We start from the raw sequence: 9,089 nt of genomic DNA on the forward strand, positions 1-9,089 counted from the left end.
GTGCTGTGTGAGGATTTGCTCTGGACGCACCAACTTTTCAAGGCATTGATAGTGATGGCAGGTAGTAGCTGCTGGCTGGGCAGGGCAATGCTGTAACTCCAGGCACTGTGGGGAGGGGGCCTCCATGCAGGAGGATGACACCAGCAGGCTGTCATTTAGTGGGAGGCTGTGGATTAGGATGGGGACAGTGGAGGCAGCAAGGCTGCTTTTGGGGATGAAGCCGTCCCTCCCAAACCCAGCCTGAACTCCCTGGCAGGACCAGCTACATAATTTGTGGGGCAAGCACGAAATGGAAATGCAGGGCTCTTTGTTAAAAATTATTAACAATTTCAAGATGATGACTGCAGAGCATTAAACCAAACACAGGCCCTTCTAAGCATGGGGCCCTCAGGAGGATGAGTGCTCATGAAGTCATCTCTGTGCCCTGGACTAAAGAGGAGGCCATCTGTCTGTCTCCATCCATTTATCCATCCATCCATCCATCCATCCATCCACCCACCCACCAATCCATTTATGCATCTCTACATGCATTTATTTGTCTAGTGACCATTTCACTATCCATTCAGCAGATAGGCCCCGGGTTGGAAACTGATAAGGACACAAATACAGGTGAGATGGGAGCCACCCACAGTCCACCAGGTCACACCTGCACCTTCAATGCTCTGGGTCAGGAGGGGCCAGGGCTTCTGTGACATGTTTAGAAAGCTGAGCCTTGCCCCTCTAGGGCTAACTGGAAACCCCACCCCACCCTATACCCAGTGAGGCTCAGCCTCAGAAGTGGAGAAGCTGGTGGTGTCACTGCCCTTGGGTTTCCACTTCTCAGAAGGGAAGGTAACAGCAGCAGCAAAGAGGATGTGGTAAAACAGCCATAAGAAGCACGGCAGGAACTCTCAGGGGCTAAGGGCAGAGCTGGATGGACCTCTGGGGGTCACTAAGCTTCTCCCTTGGCTTCTCCCCACTTTATTATAAGAGGAAACTATGATTAGAATGAAGAAGTCATGTGGCCAAAGGCTCGGGGGTCCAGCAAACCACCCAGGAAGATTCCCATCTCTTGTTGGGATGGCTTTGCTCCTTTTCAGCCCGTACTCTGTCCAGAGAGACCTGGAGGCTGAGCCCTGAACCACAGAGGTGGAGCTGGGTCTCTCCAGGCCTTCAGAGAGATGGGAAAGACCCAGTACCTGTGGTGGAGCAAAGGCAAGCCCAGGTCCCAGGCTCAGCGTCATCACCAATGATCTGCACGGACCTTATGTGCAACCCCTCCCCTCTCTGGACCTTAGTTCCCATCCATACAATAAAGCAGTTGAAACAGGTGACCCTCAAAAGTCCTTTTCATCTCTGACATTCCGGAACTTTCAGACCCCCTGACCCTCCCAAGGGACAGCCCTCTCCATCACAGGGCGGAGAAGCTGGTACCTCTGGCAGATAAAAGGTTCTGGGCACCTGAAACATCAAATAGCCCTGATGTGAACTGAGGAGAGGAGAGGATTTTCATTCGGTTAAAGCAATACCCCTTGATTTTCAGTCTCCTGCACCAGGCTGGGGGTGGGCTGCCCCAGGAAGCATCTGGTGGATGTGGGCGTCGGGCGCAGGGCGGGCTCTGGGGCCAGGGCTTGGAGATTCAGGAAGTCTTTATCCTGAGAATCTGTGCCTGAGGGCTCAGGAGGGATGTGAGGTGGGCTTCTACACTGGAAGCAACAAGTATGCGAATTTCACACCCACTCCCACCAGAGGTAGGTCCCTGCGTCCATTCCTCCCCTCACCTCTGGATCCCATCACTCATCTGGGCCCAAGTCTTGCTTCCTCTTGAAGTTAGAGCATATGAGGTTCGAAAACTCAGCACTGGAAGAGACCTAAGGGTTACAGCATCCACACACAGCCCCTAGTGGGCCCACCTCTCTGACCCTCCCTGCTCAGTATCCCAGGAAAATGGGCCTGTGGGCTCTGTGGGAGCCCTCTGAGCTCCCCAAGAAACTGAGCACGTTAAGGGGCCACACTAATCGTCAGAAAGTTCCTCCTTGTTATTGCAGGTTAAAGTTTTCCATTAGTGATCATCGATCCTGACCTCCTTCTGTAATGTGTAGAGAAAGGGTAAGAAAAAAACCCTTTCATTGTGAAGTTAAATATGCATGATCCCTGAGTACACAGCAAGGCTTGTGCAGCTGCCAATCTGGGCTGGCGTGGCTTGGAATCCTGAAATTGTTGTAGGGCTGGAAGAAAGCTTTACCATCATCTGGGTCAACCTCCTTGTTTGACTGATGGGAAAACTGAGGCCCCAGGAGGGAACGCCTTGTGCGCAGTCCCATAGGGTTCTAAAGTCTGATGACTACCTCTGGAATGCTGAGGGCCCCCAGAGCTGAGGCACATTCTCAGGGTTTACACTGGATCCCCAGGGGCATCCCAGGCCCCATCCAGCCTCTCATCAAGGGGATCTGGAGTCAGAAACACCCAGGTGCAAATCCCAGCTCTGCCACTTCTGAGCTGTGGGACTTTAGGCAACTGACTCTGCGCACTTTCTCACCTGTAAAATGGGGAGAGTTTAGCCGGGCGCGGTGGCTCACGTCTAATCCCAGCACTTTGGGAGGCTGAGGTGGGCGGATCACCTGAGGTCAGGTAGTTCGAGACCAGCCTGGCCAACATAGTGAAACCCTATCTCTACTAAAAATACAATAATTAGCCAGGCATAGTGGCAGGCACCTATAATCCCAACTGCTTGGGAGGCTGAGGCAGGAGAATCACTTGAGCCTGGGAGGCGGAGGTTGCGGTGAACCAAGATCACACCATTGCACTCCAGCCTGGGCAACACAGTAAGACTCCATCTAAAAAAAAAAAAAAAAATGTAGGAAGAGTTTATAGATCTAATTCTGCGGTTGCTGTGAAGGTTAAATTTTTTTTTTTTTTTTTTTTTTGAGACAGAGTCTTGCCCTGTCGCTCAGGCTCACTGCAATCTCCGCCTCCTGGGTTCAAGCGATTCTAGTGCCTCAGCTTCCCAAGTAGCTGGGATTACAGGTGCATGCATCACATCCAGCTAATTTTTGTATTTTTAGTAGAGATGGGGTTTCACCATATTGGCCAGGCTTGTCTCAAACTCTTGACTTCAGGTGATCCACCCGCCTCGGTCTCCCAAAGTGCTAGGATTACAAGTGTGAGCCACCGTGCCCAGCCTTGATGGTTAAATTAATCCAGTATTTATTAAGAACATCCTGAATGCCCCGCATGTTCCAAGAGCTGAGGAATACAGCAGCAACTCTGAGGTAACGATGTAAAGCACAATTGAAGTAGACACAGAAAGTACTAAGAACAGGTTGGTTCCTGTTATATAATCCTGCTCGCACTGCTTCCTAGCTGAGGTGCCACAAACCCTGACCCTGGGAAGGGGCCCAACACCCCTTCCCTTCCCTCCTAACACTGTGGGTCAGAAGACAGGGGGCACTGAAAAAAGATTCCCATTCCAAGGACCCACTGCCCACTGGGTTCTGAATCATATGCAAGAAATGGGTGGGCATTTCAGAAGAGCTTTTCATCCCTTTCTCCCTCCCCACTGCACTGAGCAGCAGCCTGTTCTGAGCAAATGCCCAGAGCACCCTCCTTTAGCCTAGGAGGCGGCTGGTCTCAGAGTCAGACTGTGGCCCGTGCCTGGAGGATGGACACAGATCTTTGGAACGTACATGGTGTCCAGGTCCCTTCCATAGGCAGAGCCTTTTGTAGATTGTGGACTAATTTCATAACCAAGTGTTCCAATGCAGGAGGCTGGGAGAACAGTGACTCTCCCAGTCGGTGGCCAGAGGTCCAGCTGTGAAGTGCAGGAACTGTGGTAAGCACCTTGCCAATGCTGTTGTCTCAGGGAGCCCACACACAGTCCTGCTGCTCACGGACAAGGAGATTGAGGCCCAGAGAGGCAAGGTGTTGCCCCAGGGTCACACAGTCAGCCAGAAACTGGCTCGGGGTCAGTGCATAGTCATCTGATGCCCAAGCCTGGTGCTGTTTACCCACAGCACTCGCTGCCTTCCAGCTGTGGAAGGCGCCCAGAGTTGGGATGTGGGGGGTCTGAGGTTAGCCACACGGTGGATTTGTATCAAGCCAGGGCAAGCACTGGGTCTCCTGACTCTGGATCCACGGTGCTTTCCGCTGCCTGTCCCACATCTGCGGGCAATTATAAGTCCCAGCTCTTCTTCCCACAGAGGAGGGGGGCTGCTGATAACTGCTGTCTGGGAGGAGGGTGCTGACCAGATGGTCTCCTTCCTCTCTCAGGACTAAGCCAGGGCCTGGGCAGACCTTGGAGCAGTCAGACCTGAGGCTGCACTTTCTGCTGGAGAAGGTGCTGAAGCCAGGAGCAGGCTCTGCAGGAGGTCGGAGGTTCTTCCCTCTGACTAGGAGCTTCCCGGAGAGCACGAGGTAAGCCTTTAGAGTCAGGCAGACTTCAGCCTAAACACCACCTCGACTCACCGTATGGCCCTGGGAAAGTCACTTAGCCTCTCCAGACCTCAGCTTCCTCATCTACAAAAAGGAGGTAGTAACACTGATTTCAAAAACTTGCCATGAGGACTCCAAGGTGTGTGAGGTACCAGGCTCTATGCCTGCATGAGGTAGGTGTTCAGGGACTGTATGTCCCTGAAGGCTATGGCTTTTGGGTCTCCCGCTTGGAGACAGGGGAGGACTGTGTGACTTCAGAACTTGTCACTAGAAGCCTCTGTGCAATCAGGAGGTCACAGAGGGAAGCAGACATACTCCTCCCTGCTTGCAATGGAGAAATGCCGCCTGGAGGAGCCACACGATGTCCTGGAAGGGCACCTGTGAGAAGGCTGGAGGCCTGAGTTCTAGTCTCACACTTGGGAGCAGAAGGTCTTCAGTGAGCTCCCCCTTCCTTTCACCAGGACACTTTCTCAGTCCCACTGCCTATCCAGGGCTGGGCACTGGGGGCAGAGCACAGGATGCGGAAACCTTAAACCTTTCCCCAGCAGAAAGTGCAGCCTCAGGTCTGCTGCTGGGGCCTGAACAATCTCTGATGAACAAACAGAACATAAACAGATCACCAACAGGGGAGGGCCAAGTAACATGGATTCAGCACAAAGTGCATGGCTAGCACTTGGAAGACAGGAAGAACCTGGGAAGGCTGCCTGGAAGAGGTGGAGTATGGAATATCCCTGAAAGAAAAGTGATGAGGAAGGGCATTCCAGGAAGGGGGAAGAGGGAGGGCAAATGCCCACAAGCAGGATGGTGTGCATTCCTTCTGGGAATTCTGGGATCTGACTGGCGGGAACAAAAGGCCCAAGTCTGGAGTAATGGGGCACAAGGAGATTACAGCCTCTCCAGGTTGTGCCACTTACTAGCTGTGTGGTTACAGTTATGTGGCTGCCTGAGCCTCAGATTCCTCATGTATAAAACGGAGGTAAAAACAGTCACTGCCTCTGGGGTTGCTGGTGAGCATTACATGAGATCAGTTTCATAAAGCACTCAGCACAGTCGCGGCGTGCAGTAAGTGTCAAGCAGTGGCAGCCTCTGTTAGGAGCTGGGAGTTTCTCCAGGCACTGGGGAGCCATAGGCAGATCCTGGGCAGGGAAGTGGTGTGATCGGATTTATGCTTTAGAATGGCATGGGGAAGGAGTAGAGTCCAGAAGGAGGGAGGACAACGAGGAGGCCTGAGCAGCTGCCTGGGACCAAAGGAAATGGCCCACTGGCTGATCCCTTCTTCACAGAGGAGCCCCCCCAGATCTGACAATCAGGTCCCAGTCCCCAGCCCCAGCAGCATGACCGCTAAGGGGTTGCCATGGCCCCCCATCGCCCTTGAACTTTCCTAGCCCTCAAACTTTTCTAGCTGCTGGGGGTTTAGAAGGATATCTTAGGAATCTAGAAAATTTGCAAATCCATTTGAATCCCCAAAGGTTGCCTGGTGGCTGACTGGCCTAAAGCCAGACTGATTCTTAGAAACAAGGCTTGGGCTGAGGAACAGCGGCTATGGTCCTGAGGTCCCCAGTCCCCGCTTTCTGTGTACCCTTCTCCCAATTCCCCTCTCCTGCTCCTCCCAGCTCTCCCCACTCCCCATTGACTGTGCTGTGATTTGGAGGCCCCCACTCAGCGCCTAGAAACCCCTGAGGGTTTTTGATGAAGGCAGGGGCAGCAGGGATGATGAGGTGGAGGCCACTCACCCCAGAGCAGGGGAAAGGAGAAAACTGGCTCCTCCAACCCTGACATCACCCAGTCTCCCAGCCTCCTCTCATCTGGTTTTATTAAAAATGTCTTCCTTTTTTTTTTTTTTTTTTTTTTTGCCTACTCAAAGAGATGCAGGCTAGGGCAAAGGGACAGGGCATGGGGCTGGGGTTCCCACTTTTTCCAGTGCTTACCTTGCTGCTGATGGCTTCTGGTGTGGGCAGAGTTCCAGGCTCTGGACAGTCACCCCCTCCAGGAAGTCCTCCTTACTGCCCTCTGCCTGTTATCAAGTTTGGAGTTTCTGTTATCAGAAAGACTGCTGGTCCCAGAGTGGGTAACAGCTGGGTAGAAGGCCAGGCAGGACCGTTGCAGGCTCCTGAAGGCTCAGGAGAACGGAGGGATGGAGGGAGGGGACTGCTGCAGGGAAGAGGAGCGGCCCAGCTTCGCCTCACTCCCCAAGCATCCTTCGGGAGGAGCAGAGCCGCCAGAGGGGCCGCCCTGGGTCTGGCTGTCTGCGTTGGGCAGGGCGAGCGCAGGCTGCTGCTGGGCAGCTGGGCTGAGGGGCCGGCTCTCTCCTCCTCGTTGTTGATCTCCTCTCTGGCTCCAAGTTGCTCACAGAGCGATCCTGGGTCCCAGATAGGGCGGGCAGTCACTGCTGGCTGCTGGCAGCCTCAGGAGCTCACACCACTGTGGGCTTCCATGCCCCACCCCGCCTTCCCCCGCCACTTTGGGGGAAAGGCTGCAGGGCGGCTTCTGATTGGCCCGGCTGGGAGAAGGGGGGCGGTGGGGCAGGGAGGGTGGACGCGTGCGTCTGTTTTCAATTTCAGGGTTTTTTTCCCCCTCTCTCTTTCTTTTCCCCCAAGTTTCTTGTTTTTCTTCTTTTCCCTCTGCTTACTCCCTCCCGTCGCCCGTTCTCTCAGGATGTGAGGGGATGCTTAAAAATTCCAGAGCCCACGCCAGCCGCCAGCCGCTGAGTCACTTTTGTCAAAGAGTGGCCTGGACCCCACTTGCCCGATGCTCATCTCGGGTGGCTGCCTCCCCTTGCCATGGCACCCAGGGAGAGTCATATCTCAGTGCCTCAGTTTCCCCATCTGTAAAGGAGACTGATCGTCTCTGTGGTTGATTCAGTCAACCTTCATTCATTGAGCAAGCATACTGAGTGCTCACTATGTTCTAACACTGTACTGAGTGCCGGGAACAGAGCAAGACATGGTCCTGACCTCAGAAGCACCCAGGCTAGTGAGCGAGATATTCACTGGGCAAGCAGGTGTCCGGTGGGCAGACGGGAGGCTGGCAGTGCATTTAGAGGGACCCTTAATGGAGGCCTGAGAGAATCAGAGAGCACTGCTGAGAAGAGGTGATGTGGAGGAGACGGAAAGATCCTCCAAGATGATCAGCCATTTTTCAGAAGGACAAACCAAGGCCCAGGAGTGAATTGGCACAGAGAGGGAACGTGATTTGGTCAAGGTCATCCAGCACAGATCGGATATCTCTGGGTATTGACAGATACATTCCTTTTCGCGTCTCAAAGCCCCTGGGGTGTAAGGAGAGGATTATTTACCCCATTTTATAGATGGGGACACTGAGGCCCAGAAGAGCAAAATAAGCTTCCCAAGCTTACACAGCAATGACAGAGCTGGGGCAGAACTAGGTCTCATGAGTCACATGATGGAAGAGACATAAGTCATCTGACCCCCACCCAAGACCCCCATTCCAGTGTAGATGAACCCCCTGCCCTGCTTTCTTCCTAGGTTCCCCCTGTGGCTCTTTCATTCAGTCACTCAACAAGATACTTTTGAGGATCTGTTTTGTTCCGTTTCCATTCTCTGGCTCTTCTTTCCCACCAGGGTCTGCCAAGACTCCTCCAGTTCCCCCGGCTGGATCTCTTCTTCCATGCTTAGCCTCTCAGATCAGAAGACATCTCCAGTTACAGACTCCTAACCCTCAGATGCCAAAGGGCATTATTTTAGAAGGGCATATAGAGTGGGCTCACCACCCCTGCTCCCACTACTGTACACACGGGGTAACTGAATTCCAGAGGGTGAAGAAAGGTGTCCCAGGTGACACAGGTAGAGGCCGGCTCTGCCCTCCTTCCACTCTCCCCTCTGCACCGCTAAGTCTTTCCTCCTCAGCTTCCCCCAGGCCCCTGTTCACAGAGCAGGGGATTTGCCTGAGCTGGGATTCCATGCCCACCACAGTCAACAATCTTGCAATCATTTCTTGGTCTAGTCCCAGTCGGGATTGCCCAGCAGAGCATCTGGGCTGGACCATATGGAAGGAGAAGTGTTCTCAGACTGGCTCCCTGCCACGGGTTGGGGACCAAAAGAGTACCCCAAGAGAGGGGCCCTGGCCAGGTATTTGTGGCAGCAAGGTCGTAGGGGAATGTGAAAAGATCCTACAGGCCACAAGGTCAGGCTTGCACAGGGATTTCTTGTGCCCAAAGACTCCGTCAGAAATTTATGACTCCCCTCCTAGCATCTGCCTGGGCCATTCACCTGTGAAGCCTTGGCTGACCCTCTGCAGCCTGGCCAGCCTGGAGGAAGCCAGGAGACACACCAACCCCTAATCCCCAAAGAAGCTAGTCTGGGAGTCAGAAGACCCAGCCACAGACTTATTGGGAGACCTTGAATAGGTCCCTTGCCCTTCCTGAGCCTCAGTTTCCCTATCTGTGCATAGCAGGTGTGGACTCACTATGCTACAAGGCCCTTGGGATGGTCTGTCTGCAATTTCCCTTAGAGCAGGACTCTAGTAAGGGAGAGGAGGTTGGTGGGCCCTACGGCAGGGGTACAGCTGGGGGCCAGAGATGCAGCACAGAGGGGAGGGGCAGTTGGCGGTGGCTCCCCTGAGAAGCTGGCGGCCTCCGGTTTCCGGCCAGCCCAGCCGTCCTGAGGCCCATCTGGAATTACTTAGCCCCTACCACCATTAACCCTTGGTGGGCACCAGGA

General features: G+C 53.8%; 1 protein-coding gene across 1 annotated transcript in view; it reads right to left on the reverse strand.

Moving 5' to 3' along the window:
• The window catches only part of PDGFRB (platelet derived growth factor receptor beta), a 42,353-nt gene extending 35,176 nt beyond the window's left edge, over positions 1–7,177 (reverse strand). Inside the window, exon 1 of the mRNA XM_001107595.5 lies at positions 6,339–7,177. The gene's annotated coding sequence lies outside the window, so the exon portion shown is untranslated. The remainder of the gene's footprint in view (positions 1–6,338) is intronic.
• Positions 7,178–9,089: the final 1,912 nt, after the last annotated feature.

Source organism: Macaca mulatta, chromosome 6 (assembly GCF_049350105.2).
Source record: "Macaca mulatta isolate MMU2019108-1 chromosome 6, T2T-MMU8v2.0, whole genome shotgun sequence".
NCBI lineage: Eukaryota > Metazoa > Chordata > Mammalia > Primates > Cercopithecidae > Macaca > Macaca mulatta.